Here is a 27603-nt window from a genome sequence, read left to right as displayed (position 1 = left end):
AAACATCAAGATGCACGCACTCAAAACTCTCCTTAGCATGGAGAACATCGATATCTGTGCAGTAACAGAAACCTGGTTCAAGGCTCCCGACAGCACCTCAGCACTACCAGGTTATACTTCATACCATGCTTTTCGGCCCCAAAACTTGGACCAAACCACAAAAGGAGGGGGAGTATCAATATTCGTCAAAGATACCCACACCTCCAGGTTGGTGGCACAGCACGAAGCATCAGAGACTATCCATGTGCAACTAACAGTGGGTAAAACTGCCTTCCAGTTTATAGCCTGCTACAGACCACCCTCCCAAACCCATGAACCCCACTCGACCTTCCTGAGAACACTGGAAAATATGAAGGTCTCTCCAAACACCATTATATTGGGTGACTTCAACTACCCAACCATAGACTGGGAGCATTACTCTAGCTCCAACACCCTAGCCCAAAGGTTCATTGAATTTATAAACTGAAATGCTATAGAACAACTTGTTACCACTCCCACAAGAGGGGAAAACATACTGGACCTGATCATCACCAACATGGGGACTCTATGCTCCAGACCAGAAGTGTATCCCTCACTGGTAAGATCAGACCATAAACTAATCTGACTGGATATTCACATCCTGACCCCACCCCCTGCCCAGAAAACCAAAGTGAAAAACTTCTCTAAAGCAAATTTCACACTCCTCAAAACCAAGGTGGATTCCTTCAAAGCCCCCGGGCCTGTGGAAAATACGGCCCAGACCGCAGAATCCTTTATAAACACATTCTATGAACACCTTCAGGAATGCATGGATCATGCAATCCCAAATAAAACCAAGACCCAATCCTCCAAAGGCAGACGTCCTGTCTGGTGGACTCCAGCCATAAACAAACTATACAATAGAAGGAGGAAGCTACTACATGATAGAGCAAAATTCCAAAAAGGGAATGCATCACTGATCAGTATTACCAAAAACCTATGGGCACTCATAAAATCATCTAAGGCCAGCTTTGAGAGAAAAATTGCACAGGAAACTAAGGATAATCACAAGGCTTTCTTTAGTTATGTTAGGAACCTGGGTGGGAATTCCCACATATGCTCAGAATTAGTCCAAAATGACAAAAAATACATCGAACCATAGACATTGCCAACATCCTAGCTGACAGGTTCAGTGCAAACTTCTCCCCCTCCCCACCAAAAGGGCAAATATCTATCCCAGCAGAGTGCTGTCCCCCTGACATCTCAGATGCTCAGGTAAGAGCCGCCCTCTCCAAAGCAAAAAACACAGCATCAATGGGACCAGACGGTGTCCCGGGCTGAGACCTACATGAACTCCAAGAAGAGCTAAACCCAAACCTAAAACTACTGTTCAATCTCAGCCTTACTACAGGATATGTACCCAAAGAGTGGCGTACAGCAACAATGGTCCCTCTCCACAAAGGTGGTGCCTCAACGGATCCTGGAAACTATCGCCCCATAAGTCTGACTAGCTTGGTCTGCAAAGCTATGGAAAGGACCGTCATGGACCTCATAAATAAAGATATTGGGGACCTGAAGACACTGGATCCTACCCAGTTCGGCTTTGTTAAGGGCAGATCCTGCCTCTTAAACCTGGTCAATTTCTTTGAAACAGTCACCAAGGCCATTGACGAGGGGAAGGTGGTCCACACAGCCTACCTGGACCTCGCAAAAGCCTTCAATACAATATCCCACTCAGGCATTATAGATAAGCTCACCAGCTTAAATATAAACCCCTATGTCACTAGATGGGTTGCAAACTGGCTCAAGGACAGAACCCACATGGTTAGAATTGCTGGAGCCATGTCAGACTCCAAACCAGTTACAAGTGGCGTCCCACAAGGCTCAGTCCTGGGACCTCTCTTGTTCGGTATATATTTCTCGGAGGTACAGGCCAACACAGAAGGACTGTGGCTGACCAAGTTTGCAGATGACTGCAAACTGGGCACCGTAATCGACTCTCCAGCCGACACAAGCATCCTCCAAAAGGGCCTCATAGAAACAGACAACTGGTGCCAGAGCCATGGCCTCAATCTAAATGCCAAAAAGTGTATAGTCATCCCCTTTGGCAAAAACAAAGTGCCCACAAATTACCACATAGGTGGTAATCCATTATGTACAGAAGAAGTAATTAAGGACCTGGGGACCCAAGTTGATAGCAATCTCTCATTTGACAACCACGTGGCCAAAGTGGTTAGAAAAACATTTTATATAGCCCACCTAATCATGAAGGGATTTACATGTAGATCAGGGGCGGTCATCGTGCCTCTTTACTCATCCCTCATCAGGCCCATAATTGAGTACAATGCCCCTTTTGGGATGTACCTTACCAGACACCTGCAGCAACTGGAAAGACCCCAAAAGTACCTCACCAAGAGGATCAAAGGGCTCAAACAGATGCCATATGCTGCCCGGTTAAAGAAACTCCAGCTCTACTCAGTGGCATACCGCCTGCTCAGAGGCGATCGTTGCCTGACATATAAAGCCATGTCCAACCCAGAATTAATGGACATGCTGCACCTCAGAAAATCCAAAGCTCATCGAGGTACGAGCTCGAGAGACTTGAACCTCAGCACTGAAATAAATAGGACATGCTGGAGGGACAGATTCATAACCCAGAGGCTCCCTTCACTCTGGAATAAAATCCCAGTCCAGGTTAGGCAGAGTCCCTCATTGACTCTCTTCAAGAGGAATTTTGATGAGTGGATGGGAGATCGTAGGTTTACCCCGGGTATCACTTCTGTGTCACTGTTAGACAGAGGCACAGTATACTAACCTCAAAAAAGGGCATAGCAAAATTAATTTAAAATGGGTGGCAAAAGCCAAACACACTCTGGCTAGGCTTATAAATGCCCTAGGGCAGATGGCCTAGTATGAACCTATGAACCTATACACCGACATTACTTACAACAGCTACATTTGGTCAAAAGGGTAAGTTACAGTGGGGGCTGTAGATTCAAATTCAAATAAATTCATAAGATTCCACCCTCTATTAAAACTTAGGGGTAGAGCCTAACTTGACATTAATCCATCAGGAAAAATAGATTTTTTTTAGGGTAATGTAAAATTAAAAGGTGTTGGTGTCTCACCAAAGGCATTGACATCACACAATATTGGATGAAACCTGGTCGATCTACCCCTGACCATTTCATCTTTAATGCCCAGAAGCAAACCATTATAGCCTCAAGCAGCAAGCAAAAAAATTAAAAAAATCTAACTCTAATAAAAACTTGTTATAACCACTAGTAAATCTGGATAGCTGGACCATTTTTTTTGTATTTTCAATTAGTATTATTTCATTAGATTAATATTTTTAAATTTGTTTGTACACATTTTTTTAGTAGGATGCTTTGTTATAGTCTATGATTGTGTTTTAATGGGTGAGTGACTTTTTTGAAGTAACAAATTAATCAATTAATTATGGTTCCATTTAATTGATGCCTGGCTCTTTAAGAAGGGGACTAATCAAGTAAGAGATTCATTCTGATGAAGTTCCCAATCATATAATGAAAGTGCTCAGTTCTGTTCAATATTTTATTAAAGTGTTTTAATTTTCTGTGACTTGATTTTTGTCTGCTGGCACTTTTGGATTTACTTTTGCAGCCTTAAGGAGGAGCACTGATACCATTGTCTTCAGCACATCAGAATCTATACAGTTATGGGTAATTGCTCAGAAATGAGCACACTGTTTAGACAGACCAATCAGCATGCCCATTGCAAACTGAGCACATACCAATAGAAAACAGTCTGGCCACTAAAATACCACTGAGAAGCCAGACATGTTTCTATTAATATATGCTATGGAGCCATACCTTTCAACTCTCCAGGTTTTCACAAAATGCCCAGATTTTTGCCTCATTTTTGGTCTGTTCCTCATAAAATGTGTGGTTTTCTGACAAGTCTCTGAGGACTGAGGTCACTAAATAATGACACATATTTGAGTTTCTGACATCATATCCTTCAGATAGTGCACACTAACACAAATCTTGTTACTCTAGCATTGATTTCTAAGTTTATAGGAGCAGCATTTACAATCTATGTGTTACTATTTTATTTTTGTATTTATTTGTTTATTTATTTATTTGCTCTGGGTCATCTGAAGGGGTACCTCCTGCCTGTTCCTAGATGGAGTTGTATTGTTTCCATAAAGGAGTGAGTGTGTGCAGTATTTATCTAAATTGAACTTCACTCTGTTCATTAACATTTGATTGACATCATAAATGCATCTGAATATTAAATTAGTAACATAGACTCCAACATCTCTGTTTATTTATTTTAATTAATTACTTAGTAGAGAGTAAAATAGAGACTGCATTTGAGAATCACCCACTAAAATTATTTTGTCTCCAACTGTGAAACAAAATGGAGCAGTAATAGAAATACTTAGATTCAGTATTAATCTTGTCAGTTAGGGGATTAAAAGGAACAGATGAGACTCTTTCTGATCAGTTGAAATTAATGTATGTCATATTTTATATAAGGCATATTAGCATGTTAACCAAAGAAACCATATGCATACAGCTGGGTCTATAGTGTAAGTGCAGGGAGCATTGACTATGACCCAGCTGAAGAAGGATCAGTTAGTGACCTAAGCAACAGAGAAGTCAAACAGGATGCGAGATAAATAAAAGGTCATTGCTAGATCACCTCTACTTTAGGTGATGTTCAAGGATATATTTCAAGGGGACCTGCCCTTGAGACCAAAGGACTAGTAGGTTCTGTCCTCTTACAAAATAGCAGTGCTGAAAGAGGGGATATGTAGCTCCTAAAAGCAAGTCTCATCGGTGTGCTGTACCCATTATATTTCCTGAAATGTTTTATTGAGTGGACTTTAATCACTGACTCTGTAACCCATTCTGCTCTCCAACTCTGTGGTCTTATTCAATTATTTCTCAAACATCTTACACAGAAAAAACACACAAAAATACAGGATAGGATACTTTCATCCTCACTTAAAATAGTTTTCATTCTGGTATTCTTTCAGATTTCACAAGTGATATTCTGCACCAGGAATACTATATGGACCTCAAAACATAAAAAGGCCTGACTCTCCAGAACTTAATAACTTGCCAGCTGAATTAATCAAACTTACAGCTACTTTTATTGCCTGTCTGTACTTCTCAACCTCTTGGTGCTATAATTCTGGACAACAACAAAAAAATGGACAAAGGACCAAAACTAGATACATATTTTAAAAAGTATTCTTACAGACTTAAAAAGTGGATAGAATAGCAGGTTTTGCATGAAACTGCATTTTTTGAAGGGTATGAAGTCTGAAACTCAGATGTCTGTCATTAAATGATGTCAGTACTTAATTATTTGCTAGAAAACCACAAATATTATGAAGAAAAGGCCAACAACCCAAACATCTGGACAATCTGCAAATTTCTGAATGATTGTACCTATCCTGTCTCTATATTCATAAGCAGGTCCATTATCAAATTATAGGTTCCTCAGTGCTGGAAACAGCCACTTGTAGTACCCATGCATAAATGCAGAGCCTCTGCTATTCTAAGCAACTATCACCCCGTAGTCAAAAATATTGGAACACTGCATACATCAGCAGGACCTGCTCTATCTTCTAATCTATAATCTGCTTTCTAACAGCATGGCTTTTGGCCCTACCAAAGTACCAGAGCAGTCCTACATGATCTTTTTGAATATATTTTATTGCAACTTCATCCTAACAGTTTTTTGTTGATTTACCACTAGACTTGTCAAAAATGTTTTAAGTTATATCACATCCTATTTTCCATAAATCCTTAAAACATTTCAGCTCCTCTATCAATAGTTTTAAATTGCTCACCAGTTATCTCCATTATAGAAGATGTACAATAAAATGGAATGGTCTTACCTTTCCACATCTCCCTTTAGCTATAGGAATTCCTCAAAGATCAAGGCACATATCTCTTCTTTTTACTATGTATGTTAATGATATACTCACAATGTAGGCCCCATGAAAATTATCAAATATGTAGATTATACAAAACTACAATTTGTGGTAGTTCATTCTGCAATATTAGTCCCCTATTACAAGCCTTTTACAGTCTTCAGTACTGGATAATTACTTGTAATCAACTAGGATGTTGACCTGAGTGTCTCTGAAACCATATCTGTACTTCACCCCACTACAAATCATATGTTGGTTATTAATATGTAAATCCAGCCACCTATAGATCTTACTATTTTACCAAACATCAAGTCCATTTCTATATCAGCACTTGATGATATAACTATAGAAAGATTAATCATCAAAACATCTTGCTCTGTACATTGACAATCATTAATAATTCAACCTTCAAATAAAATGTCTTGTTATTCAAGCCAAACTCACACTGTATAAACTTTATAGATACAAGTTCTTCCTGACTGATGAAACTCAAATAGCTACTGCTATAGCCTGTGCTTTTTCTTTCTATTATGTAGTCACCCCACTTCAATAAACACTTATCATCTTCACTTCAACAAAAGCAAGGACAGGACAAATTAAAATGCACCAAAATCAGACAATGGAATTTTCTTTTATTAAAACAAAAATAAAAATGATAACCCAGACCAACTCTTTTATCAGAATAAACCATCAGAGCTGGATAGCATTTCTACAACTATCCTTAAATTGTTTTACTAAGAAAACATGTTAATAACACTAGTGAGTCAATGACTAGTTTAAAATAAAGGTAAACGTTTCATGATTAAAAAAAAAAAACAATATTCTAGAGTTTTAAGAATTGCCTGTTGTGGAGACGTGGTCAAGATGGTTAATTTAGAGCAGCAACTGATAAAATCTCTGAGACTGAAAACTTTTCTCTGACAGAAAATATAATAAAAAGTAACTATCATACTGACAACACACCCCAAACAGCTGACCTAGTAGTCAGGCACTTGGGGACACGCATATAAACTAATAGTCAGAGAAAAGATTTATAGCTTCAAGTTCTTTAAAAGCTGTAATTTTCATGTCAGAACCACTCAAGAAATGGTACTCTGAATTCTTATGTTAAAAAAAAGACATCCAGTCACTATTATCTACTATGCAGGATGTATTACTTAACATGGACAAACGGGATTTCAAACTAGAAAGTTTCAAAGAAGAGACCAGAAAGAAGGTGGAATATTTAGAAATTATTTTGAACCAACAAAGTGCATAAATCAGCAGTATGGAAGAAGGGGGAGTAACTGAATGTGAGCCTCAGGCTGAATTTCTTTTAAAACAAAATAACTAGCTAATAGATATAGTTAATAGTTTAGAAAATAGACTGCGATGAAAATACGTTAGAATTTATGATGACATACATGAAAAATATGAGAGAGACAATGTAATAAACTTCTTAACAACCTGGCTACATAAAACATGAAATCTATCTGAAACGTTGTGTTAGAATTAAATGGGCACATAGATCCCTGAGAGCTTCTTAGAAGAAGGAAAACTCACAATCATATTTAATTATAGTTTTGTTTGCGTCCAGCTTAGAAAAAGATCAAATATTAAAAACAGCCTGGTCTAGCCCACCTATTAAGATAGGTGAACACGTGATCAGGTTTGACAATGATTATTCAGATAAAGTAATGAGTAAAAGAAAATCCTGCTTACCACTGATTAGGGAATTTAAAAGGAACAATATTAATGCCACAGTGGTGTTTCCTGCAAGGATCAAATTATTTTTTTTCTGAAGGAATTAAAATATTTGACTCCTTGGAGGAGGTATTCACTTTTGTTAACAAAATAAAATCCAATACTGAAGAGTTTGATTGGAAAAATAAATCCCTCAAGAGACAGAGTGAGCAGAATTCCTGGAAAACTGTTTCTAAAATTAAAAAGCATAAAATCAAATGAATTTTACTCTCTGATTGCAGAGCTTTTATTTTCTGAAACAATACATTTACCCTTTAAGTAAAAGGTTTGTGTTAGGCTTTAAGCTTCAAAACATATGTAAGTATGTATTTATATTTTAAGCTAAAAAGTTTTCATGATAAATTGAGTTTTACTCTTTTACTAAATTTACAGTAAAATAATTTTATATATTTAATTTAACTAAGCTTATAAATGTATTTCTAAATGTTAAACATTTTCTGTAAGAGAATGTCATTCAATTATAAGCAATATAAATGGTAGCTTTAAGACTATATACATTAACAATTTTATTTTATTTATTTAACTTTCATCAAGGCCAGGTCATGCCTATTCAACCTGGTAGATTTCTTTGAGAAGGTGAAAGCAATAGATGAGGGCAAAATGGTTCACACTGCCTACCTTAACCTGCACAAGGCATTTGACATAATCCCCTACTCAGGTAATGTTAACAAACTTAAGAGGTTAGGTACAAACTTTTATATCACCTGGTGGATAGCCAGATGATTCACAGAAAAGACTCAGGAGGATATAATAGGGGATTCCACCTCTACAAAGAGACCAGTCACAAGCAGAGTCCCTCAGGGATTGGTCTTGGGACCTCTTCTTTTTGGCATTTACTCCTCTGATGTCAAGTCCAATGTCAGTGGCCTCTGGCTGACTAATGTTGCAAATGATTACAAATTAGGAGCTGTCATTGAATCACCCACCAACACAAATATTCTCCAGGAAGGGCTGACACAAACAAACAAACAGTACCAGAGCCATGGACTAAAACGAAATGCCAAGAAATACAGAATAATATCATTCAGGAAGTCGTCCACCCATGGTAACTATTGTATTGACAATACACCCCTAAGAGTTGACGTAGTAGTCAGGGACATGGCAACACACATATACAGTAAGCTAGCCTTTGACTATCATGTGTCTACAGTAGTAAGGAAATCATTCTATGTCATGCAACTTATAAACAAATGTATGGCATCTAGGTCCAAGAAAGTCATTGTTCCACTTTATTCAGCATTCATTAAACCTGTCATTGAGTACATTCCTCTTTTGGTATGTACATAACCAGGTATATCCAACAATCAGATTGTCCACAGAGGTTTCTCACTTAAAGAATACAGGCCACAAGTAACATGTCCTATGTGGACCACCTCATGGCCCTATCCCTGTATTCTGTCTCCTACAGGATGTTGAGGGGAGATTTATGCCTGGCATATTAGGCATAGTCAGACCCCACTCTGATGGACCCCCTGCATATCCACAAAATAAACAGCACCATAATTACCCATTCTAAAGTCTTAAACCTTGTATGTGTTATAAATAAGACCTTCTTGAGAGACGGGTATGCATCCTAGAGGCCACCCTATCTCTGGAACAGGCTCTCATCCATATGAAGCAGGGATCCTCCCTATCCCAATTCAAGTGTGACTTGAACAATTGGATGGGAAGAGGAAATTAATTCCTGGTTTGGCACTTATGTCTGCAATGTTCACCTCCCAAGCCCCAGTTTACACTTATCAAGGGTACTAGAACTTGTCAGAGATTTAGGATGCATGGATTGGCTTAAAAAGGACCTTGTGGTCATCAGCATAATAAATACCTATGAATCTATGACCTTTGCTTAGTATTTACATTACTGGGTTAACTGAATGACAGATCTGAGTAACATGCTAATTAGAAGTGTTAAATTTATGGTGATTTTATTTTCTTTGTTCCTGTGTAAAGCATTACTGTCATGGGTCATTTATCAAACAATTAACACTTTAAAAAGCTTGAGAACAAAATGATGGTCCCATTGTGTGAAAATACTTGATTCTTGCTTGCCTTGTTTCCTACCTACTCCTTGAGCTGTTTTGAAAAAAAAAAAATCTAGGTCAATGTCCATCACTGATGTTTGTGAAAACAGGAACAAACTTTTTTTTCCTTTCTTTCTTTTTTTTTCTTGAAGTATATATATATATATATATATATATATATATATATATATATATATATATATATATATATATATTATATTATAGTTTTATTTTCTTTGTTCCTGTGTAAAGCATTACTGTCATGGGTCATTTATCAAACAACTAACACTTTAAAAAGCTTGAGAACAAAATGATGGTCCCATTGTGTGAAAATACTTGATTCTTGCTTGCCTTGTTTCCTACCTACTCCTTGAACTGTTTTGAAAAAAAAATCTAGGTCAATGTCCATCACTGATGTTTGTGAAAACAAGAAGGAACTTTCTTTTCCTTTCTTTCTTTTTTTTTCTTGAAGTATATATATATATATATATATATATATATATATATATATATATATATATATATATATATATATATATATCTCCTTCAGTTTACCGAAACACAAATCACCGACACCAAAGGACCGACAACGCAGATGACCGACAAGGCGAGAACCCGACGGACTCGGTAAGTGTGCGATAGAGTGAGGGATTTAGTGTTAGGGAGCGGACAGGTAAGTGTGCGATAGTGAGGGACTGTAGTTTTAGGGGCGGGTTAAGTGAGTTAGGGTTAGGGTGCGGGTAGGGTAAGTGTGCAATAGTGACGGAATATATGTTTAAGGATCGGTTAAGTGAGTTAGGGTTAGGGTGCAGGTAGGGTGTGTGTGCGATAGTGATGGACTGTGGGTTTAGGGGTGGGTTAAGTGAGTTAGGGTTAGGGTGCGGGTAGGGTAAGTGTGCGGTTGTGTCAGACCTTAGGGTTAGGGTTTGGGTTACGGTTAGTGCATGTATGGTTGTGTGCATTGTCGGTATTTTGTGTTGTCAGTCTTTTGGTGTCGGTGATTTGTGTTTCGGCGTTGTGGCATTTCGGTAAACTGAAGGGGATCCATATATATATAGATATATATATATAAATATATATATATATATATATATATATATATATATATATATATATATATATATATAGATAGATAGATCTAGATATATGATAAACTCAAAATAACATATATTTGAGTAAAAAAATAATTATTTAGAAGTGAAGAACTGGTAAAGCAAATGCTATAGTAATGTTTTATATTGAGCTGTTGGTGATATATAATTTGCTTACATTTTGCTGAATGCTAATATTTAAAGCTGTAGTGTTTGTTATTAACTCTGACTGTACATATTGCTGGAAAGAATATACAGAAGAAATTAGCAGCTGCTGTGTGCTGTGAGTTGTCATTTTCATATGCTGTAATCAAATTCTAATGTCAGAAGGCAAGACTTAGATTAGAACAGCAGTTAACAATGGCTAAAGCACACACATTCAAATTAGCAAGCAGGAATTATTTTATATATAATCAAGATTGCTTGCAATACTCGAGTTAAGAAGAGTAAATATCTTATTAATAATATGCAAATGCACAATGAATGAAATCTCTAATATGTAAGATTAATAAAAGAACAGTATCAGTAAGCCTAGACATATATACACATACTGTAATTTCTATCAGAGAACTGATGATTTGCTCCATGATGGGAGATTTTAGCAATACAGGTTATATAGAATAAGGTAGAATATTAGTAGTGTGGTGTGCAGGTCATTTTACGTAGGCAAAACAGATAATTGATTAAGGGATAGAGTAAGAGAACATATATATTACATCACTACTAGAATGGCGAACAGTACTCTGGTCAAGCATGTGATGGACCATAATACTATTCATCAGTTCAAGTTTATGGCCATTGACAGGACAGTGGTAAATGAGAGGTCAGGAGATATAAAGAACAAAGCAGAGATTAATGAAATGAAATGGACAGTGCAGCTAACAGCAGACACTTGCAATGGCCAGGCTGAATGACAAGGTTCCCTTGAAACCTATTTTGAAGGCTAGACCTCTGTTAAGATAGAGCCCTGCACAAGTTTTTAGGTTAAAGGGATACTTCCCTACACACTACCCTTAATACACTTTTTTTTACATATATTACATTTGTATTTCTATATGTATGCATTTTTTACATTTCTATTAACTTGCTAGGGATGAAATTTTTTAGATTTTTTTTTTATTTTGAGAGTTTTTCAGTATTATGTATATTTTTTTATATAGATTTCATTTTTTGTGTATGTTTTATCTGTAAGGTTGTGTACCTTTAATTGCTTCTCTAATTTCTTAATTGATTTCATTTAGAGGGCTGGTGCATTCTGTTATATAAGGGATGAATTGTGTGTTTTTTACTAACGTCTGAGGAAGCAGTATTAAAACTGTGAAAGTGCTTACTTGTTTTTATAATAAAAATTATAACCTGGCTCTGACATCATCTTGTGATGCTTTTTTTGGATTTTTGGATTAAAATACCAAAGCTCTTAAAGTATTAACTGTATAAGATTACCTTGACAATTTGGTGCATTCCAGACACTGTATAACATTATGTGGTATTAAATTGCTTCCTTTCTCTCTGTATATTATAAATGTGTTAAATAAATAAAAAAATTCTTTAAAAATAGAACTGCATGTTGCATCTATTAAAACAGATGAATGAGAGAACTTAAAAGGGAGATGTTGAGAATTACTATGAAAAATTAGGATGAAGATGGCAGTTATGGCTGACAACTAATTAATCAAATGGTTGCTTAAATATAAAATGCATTAAAAAACTGATTACATTTATGAAAATCCACTTTTGGCATATTTCTTTGAAAATGTAAGACTGTGATTGGTCGTTTTTTTAAAAGCTAGTACAAGCTTTACTAGATTAGTCACATTCACTGCAGGGTTCTACATCCACCCATCATTGTTCTCATTTTTTTCATCATCCTGCCAGGCTAGTATTTAAGCACTATCCTCTAGTTAGCCCTTAATTGTTGACAAGCCATATTACAAACCAGCGAGTGTGTGTGTTTGCTTTCTATGAAAGGTTGGGCACCAGGCTGGCAGCTCAACACCATAAGACTCCACTGCCAATCGTCACTCTGCTGTGGTGACCCCTAATGGGAAAAAGCTAAAAGGAAAAGAAGAAGATAAACATTATTAGTTAAACTCATCTGCTGGAGATTCACAAAGAAGCCATAGAAATGTATTTTCCATCTTATCAATATTAAGAACCCTACTAACAAATACAGTGATTCAAAATTTGGCATATCTGCTAGCAAACTCTGGAATACCATCCTATCTCACTTAAGAAGCACACATAACACACATAAATTCATGTCCTTATTTCATGAATATTCGCAGTTTATTGGCTTGAAACTGTGGTATAAGGTTAGGCCCACTCTCAAAAAATTTTAAAATCAAACCATACCCATTTTTTTTCTTAATGCATAATAATTATATTTAGCTGATTCAATTTTCCATTGTACCCAAACTAAATTTTAATATATGAACATTTTTCCGTTGATGTTTGCTAACAATGACCAAAGTTTGAGAATGGACTATAGTTGCTGATCTTGCTGGTTAGGGGAATGGAATGAAGTAGCCATTGGCTGCCTCTCACATAAAGGAAGGGAGAGTTTGCTGGAACTTAATGGCTGTGCAACTTGTGGTAGAAATCAGGAACACAATAGGTCATTTCAGGGTAAAATCGAGAGGCTGTAATGCCATACTAGCATCACTGATCTAACTACACACCCAGATAAAGTCATTGTGCAACCTGCAGCATTGACAATGGGTCAAAGTTATGCACTTCTAACTTCCCATTGATCCTTCTTTCCCAGATGCTAACTACAAAGTCGACTTCCCAAAGAGTCAAGAGACCTACCTAGTGAAGGCTCATGTCCAGAGGCATCAGATTGGATGGGGTTGTAGGATGATCCAAGGTTATGCAGGCATAGAAGCAAGAGGGGACCACTGAAAGCAAAGTGGAGACAAGTGGGGAAAATACTTTCTTTATGACCCTAATGTGGAACTTTTAATACCTTTAAACCTCCAAGAAAAACACATTTAAAGTAAAACCACAGTGCAATACAAGAGCAAAAGGCAAAAAAAGTGATTTAAATATAGAAAGCATAAATCAACAAACAAAACTAGTTACAGAGCAGTCTTACTTGGCAGCTATCACAAAACAAAGATTTTGAAAAAAGCAACTTAAATACAGAAAGCATAAATCAACAAACAAAACTAGTCGCAAAGCAGTCTTAACTGGCAGATGTCACAAAACTGAGATGTTGATTTACATATTGCCCTTTCAAAGGATTTATTGCTGATGTCATGTGTCTATGATTTACACTGCCTTATTGTAATGTGCCACATTCCTTAATGTCACGTTTACCATTTTTTAATTAAATTAGCTACTGTTGCATATGTTTGGAGTCATTCTCCTCAGAAATTTACTAAAAATGGATCTTCCCAGCATGACATCCCATTTAAGTAAAAAGAGAAATCACTTGATGGCTGCCTGTGTGAAAGCTACACCATGATAACTTCTTGTCACATTGAAAATGCTATTAGAGGGTCTACCATATTTGTTGACTCATATGTGAAGTTACACAAATGCCAGGAAAAAAAATAAGTTGCAGGTGAAAGTATCAGCATGCATGAATCAAAGACTAATGGGATACAATGCTATGGGGAAAACTGTAGGGAAAGGGAAGTGGTTGCAGGATGGCCTAAAATGAAAATAGCATGCAGTAACCATTTGAAATGTTAGGTTCCACTAGAACAAGTCCCAAAACATGAAGACTGAATGGTCAAAAACAGTCTGAGATGGCCATTTCCCCGAATATTCCCTTTTATCTCAGGTTTGCCAGTTGCACGGTTAGCAAATATAAATTTGGGGGTGCAGAGGAGCTTACCTCCTGCAAAAAAAAGATGTTTAAAGGAGAATGATGTTTGAGATTCATTCTTCTCCAGTATTTCCAATCTTTTATATATTTATTTATTTTTTTTTTGGTGAGTTGGCACTCAGCATTAAGAGTGCCGATGTTTCAATAGGGAGCCACAACATGCTAATCACTGACCTTGAAATGGGACCAGACTGCAAACCTGCACATGGAAATGCCACCAATAAAACACCAAATTCCATATTGCAGTGGCAATGTAATGCTGTAATGGAGCTGATCTCTCTTGATCACAATTCTTTCAGTTTCACAGTAACAGTATGGATAATGACAATATGAAGGTCCCTGCATAAACAAAAATTCAAAGAAAATTGGATAAACCATCTAGAATATTAGCAGTCCCTCAACAGATAGGTCTTAAGGATAAAGAAGTTATGCCTTTACATTGTGACTACATCTCTTTTCATCAAATTGTGAGGACCTCTTGAGCTGCAAAAACAGCACGTTAAGCAAAAGCTCCAACCAAGCAACTAATGAATGCATACTCGTTTAGTTATAAGTAGTTAATTACTGATGTTTTATATGCTCATCAGGAAGGTTTGCTGTTGTTGAGAAAAAACAGGTCCTTGCCAATCAGCTACTGATATTAACTGTATTGCCATGTGACACAACTCACTGTAAGTAGTCATTTAGTCACCTTCGAATTGCTGACTGTTCTTCAAGAACAAGTGAGGATTATATTCTGATGCCCGTCAACTTCCAGTGCTGGCAAACCTTGTATTCCATGTCAAGTCGAAGTGAAACTGGATTTGTTGATTGGCAGAGCATTGTGGAGGTGAAAAGGTAGGATTTAAGGTTGGATTTATGTCCCAAAACACACAATGCTCTTTATGTGTATATGCTACAGTACATGCATGCATTCTCACCAAGATCCTTCAGAAGACTGAAAAAGTAAGATTGCTCTGTCTCTCCCTCTTTCTTTCCCCTTTTCACTGTTCTTGTTCAATAGATTATCCTTGGCTGCACTATTAGAAAACATGACAAAATAATTAGTGAAGTATAAGTCTTCGGCTATGACTGTCTCTTAGTCTCAGGCAGGCCTGTACTTCACAGAAGTTTAGAACCACCACTTTGAGTCAGTTAACTAAAGTTCAGCTAATAATCCGAAGTGCAGTTTGATGCTCTTTCTTTCATGGTTTGAAGTATTGCAGGACTCCTCTTATGCTTGCACAGTTATTGAAAAGAGTTCTTAAAAACATGGATCTTTGTGGATTGTGTATCCATTCCATAAAAGAAAAGCATGTTCCTTAGAAGCAAAAAAAAAGTCTTCCCTCTCTCCGAGTAAGTAAGGAAGTTTGATTAATTCTATTCTACTTCTGTAAAAGGACATTTAACACTATCATTATCATTGGCATCATCATCAATACCCCTTTTACCATTTTTCTATATGGGGTCAGGGTGTTGTGTCAACTATCACCATCTTTCTCAGTTCAATGTCACTCGCATACCTCCCTTGATAGTCTAATAACTTCTCTCACATAGTCCAGCCACCTCTTTGTTGGATGCCCTTGTTTTGTCTTGTCTTCTTTCTGTCTATCCCAAATATTCCTTAGAAGACTGTCCTCTACTTTCCTGCACATGTGCCTGAACCACTGCAATATGTTTTCTTTGGCATTCTCTGCAGTTGAAGCAGTTGAAGCTACTTGGGCTTTTGCTCCAATGTTTTAATTTCTTCATCTGTCCCACAGTTTGCATCCTACCACCCATCTCAGACAATTCGTCTGTATCACCTCTAGTTTCAATTTCTCTGCCTCCCCTGTCCAGGTTTCTGTACCATACAGTAGTACTGGTTGCACCTCTGTTTTGTACACCTTACTTTTCACATTCTTTGAAATCTTCTTTCATACACTATCACAGACACTTTGTGCCAGTGGCTGCAGCCCTTCTGATTCTAACATTGGCCTTTTAATTCAGATTTCCCTTTTTCTCAACCATCTTTCCCAGATACTTGAAGTTGTTAACTTGTTCCAGCATTTTTTCTTCAATCTCAATACTCATCATCCTCTGCTTTCCCCCATTTACTGATATTACATGTACTTAGTTTCATCCCACGTGCCTTCAGTTTTGCATTACTTTCCTGTACCCTTTGCTGAAGTTCTTGCTCAGTCCGTCTGCAATGCCACATCATCTGTACACAGCAATTTTGTTGATCTGCCCCCTCTGACTAGGTTCAGAGCTGAACTTTGATGCACACCCACTCCCACTTGGAACCCATCTGTGAGTCCAAGCACTGTTTATACCTATGTCATGGGGTCTACCAATGTTTCTGGGACTTCAAACCTCTGGACCCATTGTTCCCCTAACTCACCCAATGTCTTGATCATATCTGCTGTGATCTCATCTAAGTCTGCTGCTTTCTCTGACTTCATTTTCCATAGTACTATTCTTAACTCTTCTAGGATGGGCTCCTTTTCTTCTTTTATTGTAGGCTGTGTCTGGGACAGTATAACTTCTGTGACAGTGTCTTTATTCAGATGCGACAGGAAGAACTCCTTCCATCTGCCTTTGATATCCTATGGACTGGAGAACAGGTTGCTGCTGTCATCCCTTAAGAAGGGTGTCTGAGGAAGCCATTCAAAGGTGCAAGTCAGTGTTCTACAAGCATTTCACTCTTCTGGTGCTTTCCAGACAATAGGAAAGTTGCCACCAACTCAGCTCCTACATTCAGGCTACTACCAGATCTATGAGTTCTCTCATTTTCTTCATTGAGGGAAACCAGGAATTCTTCCACATTAGTGAGATGCATCTGTATTGGTGGCCCACCTTCAGTGGTGAACGTGTCTGTGGCAATTTCCTGTACTTCATTCTTGGCACAAAGTAACAGCTTAACAGGTCCTACAATATAGTCCAAATGGACCCGAACACATACAGGACCCATGGTAACTCCTGCTCTTATGTCTATGCAGTCAGACATACTCAAAGTTCAATGAATGTGAGATGTAATGATGTCATGAGTCAAGGTGTTCATCCTAGGATTGTGCAATTCAACAAAGTAACATACAGTTCAAAGGTAGAGGTGTGTGTGTGTGTGTGTGTGTGTGTGTGTGTGTGTGTGTGTGTGTGTGTGTGTGTGTGTGTGTGTGTGTGTGTGTGTGTGTGTGTGTGTGTGTCTGTGTTCATATATATATTTAGGCATACAGATATATATCTTTATTTATTTATATATATATATATATATATATATATATATATATATATATATATATATATATATCACTCCGCTCCCCTACCCTACCCCCAATTCTCACCCACCCCCTGTGGTCCTACACTTATACTTTACCAACCACTCACCCATTTTTTCTGATCCTATCACAAACACCCTCACCACCAGGCCACTCCCCTATCTCTTTCTTTCCTAATTAGTACTAATTAACTCTCTTTGAACTACTCTCTCAACTTCCCCAATCATTCACTGCACTAACTACTTCCCAAATTTACCTCATATACAACCTCCACTAATTTCTTACTTACATAATTTAAACCCTGCTCAATCTCTTGAAACACTCTCGCCTACTTTCTACTTCACCTACTCACAAAAACTACTCTCAACTCATATCTACTTAATACTATGGCCCCAACACACAAAACTATTTGCATAAACATACTACTCTTAACTACCACTACAGCCTCTCTTACCATACCTTACTCACTCACCTTCTTTGAAAATCTTTCTCTACCTGAACAAAACCATCACTTCCAACAAACTTCACTATCTTCTATCATCTACTCCCTTAACCACAGTAACATAACTTGCATCTCTAACTATATACTTCCAAAATATCACAGAGCAACCCATGTTACTTACTTCACTACCAAAAAGAATTTTAATAATTTCTACAAGATCCTTAAATTTCTACAATATCCCCAGCAACACCCCCTCCTAGACGGTGACCCACAGCAGTACTGCCCAGATCAGCTTTCTTGGGATCTTGTCATATGCTTTCTTCATGTCTAGGAATGCCCGGTTGGACTCTTACCTCATCTTTAGCATCTTCTCAACTATCTGTCTCACTGCAAACTTCAGGTCAGTTGTGCTGCATCCTGATCTGTATTCAAACTGCTTATTTCCCATTTTACATTCTACTACTCTGCTTATCCATTTATCAATCATCCTCTCCTGAACATTCATGCAGTATGATAGGAGTTTGATGCCTCTGTACTGCCCACAGTTGTGGATGTCCCCTTTGTTTTTGTACACTGTCATGAGTATGCTTATTCTGCAGTCATTTGGGATGCACCTTTCTCTCCACACTGCTAAGAGTACCCTCAGATGCTATTTTTCCTCATCTCACCCAGCATCCTTATGTGACCTCATCTCAGCTTGCTGCTTTCCCTGGCTTCATTTTCCTTAGGGCTATCCTTGCTTCTTCTAAGGTGGGCTCCTCTTCTTCTCTCATTGCAGTCTGTTTTTGGAAAAGTACAGCTTTTATGGGGGTTTCTTCATTTAGACTGTGCTGGAAATACTCCTTCCATCTGCCTTTGATGTCCTATGGATTGGTGAGCAGGTCGTTGCTGGCATTCCTTATGAAGCGTGTGCGTGTCTGACTATCTTCCTTATCTTTCTGTCTTTGCCTTGCAACCTGGTATACTTTATTTGCGCCAGCTACTGAGCTACTTTTCCCAGAAGTTGCCTCAGATGCCCATTCTTTGTTATTGCAATTCTTCTCTTAGCTTCTTTGTCAGATAAACAGAATTCCTTCCTAGTCTGATCAGTCTTTTCTGTCTCCCACTTTTTTTCTGCACTCCTTCTTTGTTTTGATGACTTGCTGGACTTCTGCATTCCACCACCAGCTTTCCTTATGTACCTTTTTTCCATATCTGGCGCAGCCGCATATTTGTTCTGTAGTTCTCAAACATGCATAATCTTGGCCAATGGATGGAAAATTCACCCGGGTCTGGACCCCCACATCTCTGATAGAGGCACACAGTAATGCCCAAACTATCATATCTGCCCCACATAACTTCCCCACAAGGGGAAATAATATACTTGACCTGATCATCACAAACATGGGGACAAAATGTTCAACACCGGAAGTATACCCCTCACTAGTGAGATCAGACCATAAACTAATAACCCTAGATATTCATATCCCACCTCCACCCCCAGTACAAAAGACCACAGTGAGAAACTTCTCAAAAGCCGACTTTACACTCCTTAGGACTGAAATGGTATCCTTCAAGCCCCCTGGGCCAGTGGAAACCACATCCCACACTGCTGAATCCTTCACAAATGCTTTCTATGGGCATCTCCAAGAATGCATGGATCATGCAATCCCAAATAAAACCAAGACCCTTTCCACCAAAGGCAGACATCCTATCTGGTGGACCCCAGCCATAAACAAACTTTATAACAAGAGAAGGAAGCTACTGCAAGACAGAGCAAAATCCCATAAAGTGAAGGCATCCCTGATCAGCACTAGCAAAAAACTACGTTCACTAATAAAATCATCAAAGGCCAACTTCGAGAGAAAAATCGCTAAGGACACTAAAGATAATCACAAGACCTTCTTCAGTTATGTTAGAAACCTGGGCGGAAACCCTCAGATATGCACAGAGTTAGTTCATAACGGCAAAAAATACACTGAACCCACAGATATTGCCAACATACTGGCAGACAGGTTCAGAGCAAATTTCTCCCCTCCCTCTCCCCCAAAAGATGAAATAAATATCTCAGCTGAATGCAACCTCCCTGAAATCTCAGATGTCCAGTTGAGAGCTGCCCTCACCAAAGCTAAAAATACAGCATCCATGGGACCTGATGGTGTCCCAGGTTGCGTGCTATGTGAACTCCTAGAGGAGCTAAACCCACACATAAGAACGCTGTTTAATTTTAGCCTTGCTACAGGATACGTCCCTGAACACTGGCGTACAGCTACAGTGGTCCCACTCCACAAAGGTGGCACCTCTACAGACCCTGGAAACTACCACCCCATAAGCTTGACCAGCCTGGTCTGCAAAGCTATGGAAAGGATCATTATGGAACTCATAAAAAAGACATCAGGGACCTACAGACAATTGACCCTACCCAGTTCGGCTTTGTAAAAGGCAGTTTCTGTCTTTTAAACCTGGTGAACTTTTTTTGAAACAGTCACTAGAGCCATCGATGAAGGCAAAGCAGTTCATACAGCCTACCTGGATCTGGCAAAAGCCTTTGACACAATACCCCACTCAGGAATCATAGACAAGATCAACAGCTTAAATGTAAACCCGTTTGTCACAAGATGGGTTGCAAACTGGCTAAAGGACAGAACCCACAAAGTCAGAATAGCTGGAGCTATGTCAGACTCTAAGCCAGTCACAAGTGGAGTCCCACAGGGCTCTGTCTTGGAACCCCTCTTGTTCGGCATTTATTTCTCAGATGTGCAGGCAAACATAGGGGGGTTGTGGCTGACAAAGTTCATGAGCGACTGCAAACTAGGCGCCATAGTCAACATACCAGCTGACACATGCATCCTCCAGAAGGGCCTCACAGAAACAGATGACTGGTGCCAGAGTCATGGCCTTAAACTAAATGCCAAAAAATGTATAGTCATCCCCTTTGGAAAGAACAATGTACCCACAAATTACCACATAGGTGGTAATCCATTAAGTACAGAAAAAGTAATCAGAGACCTGGGGACCCAAGTTGACAGTGACCTCTCATTTGACAACCATGTCGCCAAAGTGGTTAGAAAGACCTTCTACCTTGCCCACCTTATCATGAAGGGATTCACATCCAGATCAAAGGATGTCATTGTACCCTTACATATACCTCCCTTATCAGGCCTATGATTGAGTACAATGCCCCATTTGGTATGTACCTCACCTGGCACCTGCAGCAGCTGGAGAGACCCCAAAAGTACCTTACCAAGAGGATCAAGGGTCTCCAGCATATGTCATATGCTGCCAGACTGAAAAAGCTCCAGCTTTAGTCAGTAGCATACCGCCTGCTCAGAGGTGATCTGTGCCTTACATACAAGGCCATGTCCAATTCAGAATTAATGGACATGCTCCAACTCAAAAAATCCAAATCCATCAGAGCCATGAGAGCTAAAGATCTAAACCTCAGCACAAATATGAATAGGACATGCTGGAGGGACAGATTCATAACCCAGAGGCTTCCCACTCTCTGGAACAGGATACCTGTCCATGTTAGGCAGAGCCCCTCACTGACTCTCTTCAAGAGAAATCTGGACGAATGGATGGGTGATCGTAGGTTTACCCCGGGGGTCATCTCTGTGTCATTGCTAGATAGAGGCACAGTAAACTAAATTTAATTTAAATTGTACACTTTTGTATCATTACATGGGGTGGCGAAAGCCACATACACTTTGGCTAGGCTTATAAATGCCCTAGGGCAGATAGCCTAGTACTATACTATGAAACCATAAAACTATACCCACCCCTAATAAACACCCATGATATATAGGGACACATTTGGGATGGCTTGCTTATAAAGGCCCTGGTGGTCATTAGCCTAGTTTATAATTATGAACCTATGAACTTGAACTGGATGAAGCAAGAAATCAGATAGTGATTGACAGAAGGAAGGAGGTCTAACATGCATGCATGCATGTGGGCTGATCTTTGTCTTTTTACTGTGAACCACAGTTCAGTAATACATTGGTTTCCTAATTTATGTTCATATGTATCCTAACAACCTTATGTGAACATAGCATGCCTGTAGTTGCCAGGTGTTAAGTAGATTCCGCTACTGAGTGAGATATACTGCACCATAAGGTATCAAAAGCCATGCTACAGTATAGGGCACCAGGAGCAGCACTTTATAACAGGACATTGGGGCCATATTGTAATATAGGACATCAGGATCTATACTACTCTATTTGTGGTCAGGACCTATGCTGTGGTATAGGGCATCACTGACTATACCGCAATGTAGGACTCAGGAGTCGCTTTGCAGTATAGTGAACCAGGAGCCATGCTGTAGCATCAGTACAGTGTATCAGGAATAATTCCTCAGTGTATGACATCAGAACCATGGTGTATTATAGGGCTTTAGAATCTATGCTGTTGTACATGGCATCAGAGGTCATGCTGCAGGATGAAGCATCAGGTGCCATACTGCAGTATAGAGCATCAGGGGTTGTACTGCAGTATATGGTATGAGAAGTTATGCTGCAGTACAGTTTATCTGGAGCTATGCTTCAGTATATGGCATCAAGAGCTGTACTGCATCTGGAAGAGACAAGTAGACTGAAACTAGATGGTTAACATTATTTTAATTAGTCAGTTAATTTTGGACTCCTGCCTCTTTGTCAGGTGATTAGATTGTCATGACTTTCCTATTTCTTGCTCATTCCTTCAGTCTTCCAGTGCCAAGGGCTGTGTGATAAAGGCCTTGGTCATTGTAATATGACACCATTAGGGCTTCTTTATATATGTTTTACCAAATCCTATACCACAACAAGCATGGGATATTCCAGCTTATAGTCTGATCTATAATTCTATGTTACATATGGACCTCAAAACTATGTAAAATATTTAAGCAATAATCCAGGATTGGATGTGGATATCCCAGGATTTACCCAAAGTTAGTGTGGTTTGATCAGGAGGGCAAAGCCTGATTAATCAAACAAAGCCAACCATGGATAAGTGGGTCTATATTAGGTCACAGTAATGGGATTCTGGTGATCACCTATTCAGCGACCCAGAATCAGCAAAAATCACTTCAGCAATTCTCAAAATTCACTAAGGGCAATGAAATAGTTGCCAAAAGCACAATAGACAACTACAAAACTTTGCCCTTTTCTCCACTGTAGTACGATCTCAGAGTTGGTATATATAGTTGGGGAGGTGGTGAAGCCCCCCACAATGGGAGTGTGGTGGTCAATGACCACCTCTTGGGTGGGTTTGAGTCAACAAAAAGTTGGCCAATTGTGCTTTGGGCAACTATTTCATTGCCCTTATTAAATTCAGCGAATCACTGACACAATTTTCACTGATTAGGGCTCAATGAATAGGTGTTCGCTGGAATACCATTTTGGCAAACTAATATAGACCTAGTTAAGTACTGGGATACCCATACCCAGTCGTGGGTTATTGCTAATATACAATGAAATTATTTAAGAAAAAATTGCTTACTTTTCTTAAATAATTTCATTATATAATGGTACTTTAGTGTTCTTCTGCTTCCTCTACTCTGTAGTGATGTACTGAGTATGTATAAAACATGTACATCTGCATGTTTGCACACTACATCAGGAGAGTACAGTAGGGTGGATTGAAGCTTTTAATTTGCAAGTGGCATTCTAACTGAGAGTCCAATCAGAGTGCATGTTTTAGAATACTAATAACCTTTTAGCATATAGTTGTTTTTTCTGCATAACTAACAGTGCATTGCAGATTTCAACATGTGTCATAGGCTAAAAAATTACATGAAATCCATCCCAATATGCATTTGCCTTTCCGACTGCTACTTGGGTCTTCCATATCCCAACTAGACCTACAGAGATTTAAGCTGTCATTTAAACACAGGCTACTAATGCAAAATAAAATAAAACATGGTAAGTGCTTTCATGACTTAACATCCCTTCATTAGACCATTAAAAAACACATAACTTCAACACACATTTTAAATATGAAACCATTAAAATCCTACCAATCATTTTATAAGAACAATTAATCAATAAATGCAAACATGTAAAGAATATTAATACTTAAAATCACAACCCGAACCAATAGAGTGAAACCGAAACCTCAGCAGTGACTAACCTATCATGGACAGTTAAAATAAACCCTAAACCTATCACAACTCATGAAAATCATAACCTATGCCTACAAAATGGGCGTAAAAAGTGTGTCAGCTCTAACCCATTACACTAAAGCAGTCCAAGAGATGTTAATCCGCACTACAAGCTACTATCCAAACTAACAAACACAACAACCTATCAATGCTGTCATTCACTGAGCACCACCAATCAGAACAGACAAAGTCTCTAAGCATTACTAAAGACCTTAAAAAACAATCGTGCTATGAGTGACTACCTATCAAAATCTAAAGAAGCAAATATAATCCAATAAAAAAGGCTACACATAACAATACAGCCACTATACATATCAATATTACAGCTACATACCCCAAAACTCACTATACTCATAAAGACAAAAACAAAGGAATACAACACCCACTATCTCATACATGTTAATAAACAGAACTATATGCACAAAAACAAACAATCCCATGATCACTCATAACACATACCTATTTATACCAATTCATACATCAGCATATAGCTAGGATCCTACAAGCATCACTTAGTCTCTAAGTATATATTAACCAAAGATTAATTAATAAAAGACACTGTCTACCATAGTGAGTGTAAAGGGTGAATAAACTGTATCGCTATACATATATCATTCAATGCTCCATACCCCTATCTAGGTTGGTGATAGCACAAATCTATTAAAGTTGTTTTATTAACAACACCACCAACCAAAATGCATAACTCAATCATCAAATTCAAAAAAGGAAGAAATCTCAAAGCATGTCTAAAACCTGCAAGCACAAATCATCTTACGAACATGTATCAGCATAACAAATTATATGAAAGCGAATGTAAGCCAATCAAAATGCGTCACATATTGATACAGCCACTACAATAGACCAAAGCTCACTATACTCAAAAGAAATCATTATACAAACACAAATAAATAAAAAATCAATAAATAAAACAAAAATGCCACCAGTCGATAAGCATTAAAAACAAACACATCTAACAAAACAAACAGCAAACCATGATTGTTCAAAAGGCGTACCTACAGATAACAGGCCATCATCCACATCAACCTTACAACACTGTAAGTGCTATTCCATCAATCAAAGCAGCCATCGCATTCAAAATATCTAATCAAGGAAAAATATCTAGATATAAAAAATAAAATTAAAACAGACTAGTTCCAACTAACTATGTTATACCGCTTTAACAACCTGTTGCTGATAAAGTTCAAGATCATTCACAGAGACTTTTGGAGTTGTTTCCTGTTGATCATCCCATTGAGAAATTGGATGATGTGACTAATGTGGTCAACATGTTTGAGATTCATATGTGGCAGATGAAGTTAAAGAAATTAGAGAGAGACTTAGCAGATTTTAATAATGGTCAGGTTTTCTCCTGGCCCAGATCAAAGAATGTTTTCCATTGGAAGTCAAAAGAGGCTGTTGAAGGGCAAGTAGGGGTTCTGAGTCAGTCGAATGATGTCCCTACCCAATGAGTATCTCTGGTTAGTGAATTGAAGCAGGGTAGTAATGATTCATGTTGTGTGAATGAGCAGCAGTTGTTGACAGTAGTTGAGAGGCATGATCCTGATGTGTGACCTAAACAGGGGAGTCCTGTTTCCACACAAGGTTTTTTTTACCCTACTGATACCAGTATGGAAGAAAGGGGAGACAGGCTAGTCCAAGAGCAGGAGCTGGAAGAGGAGGATAGATACTCGTGAGGACTCATTGAATTGGCCATTGAAATGGATGTGGGAGAAAGACATTGTGCGTTAGTCCATAATATTTCTAAAAGATTTTTATAAAGGTCTGAGCTTTCTGTTTTAGACATTAGATTATTTGTACGCAATTTGCAACTAAAGACAATGTTTTCAAATGATGCTGGAGTAGTCAGGCTTAAGAAACCCAATGATTTTAATCCTGTTCTCAATGCAACTCTGGAAGTGTTTTGTAATACTATTGGACATGATTTGCTGAAAGTGTTTGAACAAAGAGCTTCATTGAATAAATTTAATTTGAATAAGGATAAATTTAAAGCGCTGAATGATTTGGGTACTGATAACAGCATTTCTATTCGCCCTGATGATAAAGGAGGGGCTGTTGTTGTTATGGATGCTGTCTATTATAAGAGACAAGTTAATGTGTTATTTAATTATGTTAGCACCTATGAACCAATAGCGTGTACTCAGGTTTATGAAATTATTAGGAATGTCAACTGTATTTTGTTAGAGTGTTGGCTATAAGGGTCAGTCACTGAAAGTTTATATAAGTTTTTGTTTGTGGATAAACCCTTGATACCTTCATTTAATTGTTTAATTGTTTACATAAGATTCACAAGAACCCAATGTAACCCCTGTTTAGACCCATTGTGGCTGGATGGGGGTGGAGCACTGAACCTATATCCTTGTTTGTTGAGAAGTTTTTGAGACAGGTGGTAAACAATATCAATATGGTCCTTATGGACAATAGACATTTTTTGACAGATCTATTTGATTATCTGCATAATGAGCCTTTAATATAAATCGATTTGTTTATTACTATGGATATCTACTCACTGTAATCTCTAACCAGCTAGGGATCAATATGGTTAGAGACTTTTTACATGTCAATAGCACTTATGATATTAAACATATAGATCTGATTTGTTTATTTATAGAGATCATTAGGGGTAGCTATGGGGACATTGTGCGCTAATAACTATGCTAATAGTGTGATAGTGCATTAGGCATTGATATACGTTTTCAACAGCAAATAAGTATTATATAATTAGATATGTGGATGATGTTTTCCTTATTTGGAGAGGTTCAGTAGAATTGTTTGATGAATTTTTGACTATTTACAACACGCCATTGAGTTTCTGTGGTTTACTAAGCAGATGTCATACACTGCCATTGAATTTCTAGAAGTTAAGCTTCAGAGGAAAGCTGATAACCAATTAACGGACTACAAGGTTTAGGAAAAGCGTCCACCAGAATCATATTTTGCATACAGGAAGTAATCACCCCAAGCACATGCTTACGAATTTTGTCAGAGGACAAGGCATGAGGGTCTCATGGTTAAATAGTGATGTAAAATGTTTTGAGAGAGAGTTACAGCTGATGAAGAGTGAATTGCTGGCAAGCAGTTACAGGGAACAAGAGGAAGATAGTGAGTTAAGTAGAGTGAGAACATTGAGGGGTGGGTCAGCTGCACCTTATTTTTCGAGCATGAGGGCAGAAGGATTTTGGTGAGAGAGAGAGAGACTATGATATGAGTGATGCCTG

Source organism: Protopterus annectens, chromosome 3.part1 (genome assembly GCF_019279795.1).
Source record: "Protopterus annectens isolate FY-2018-M chromosome 3.part1, PAN1.0, whole genome shotgun sequence".
In the NCBI taxonomy this organism is placed as follows: Eukaryota; Metazoa; Chordata; order Ceratodontiformes; family Protopteridae; genus Protopterus; species Protopterus annectens.
This window is presented reverse-complemented; position numbering follows the sequence as displayed.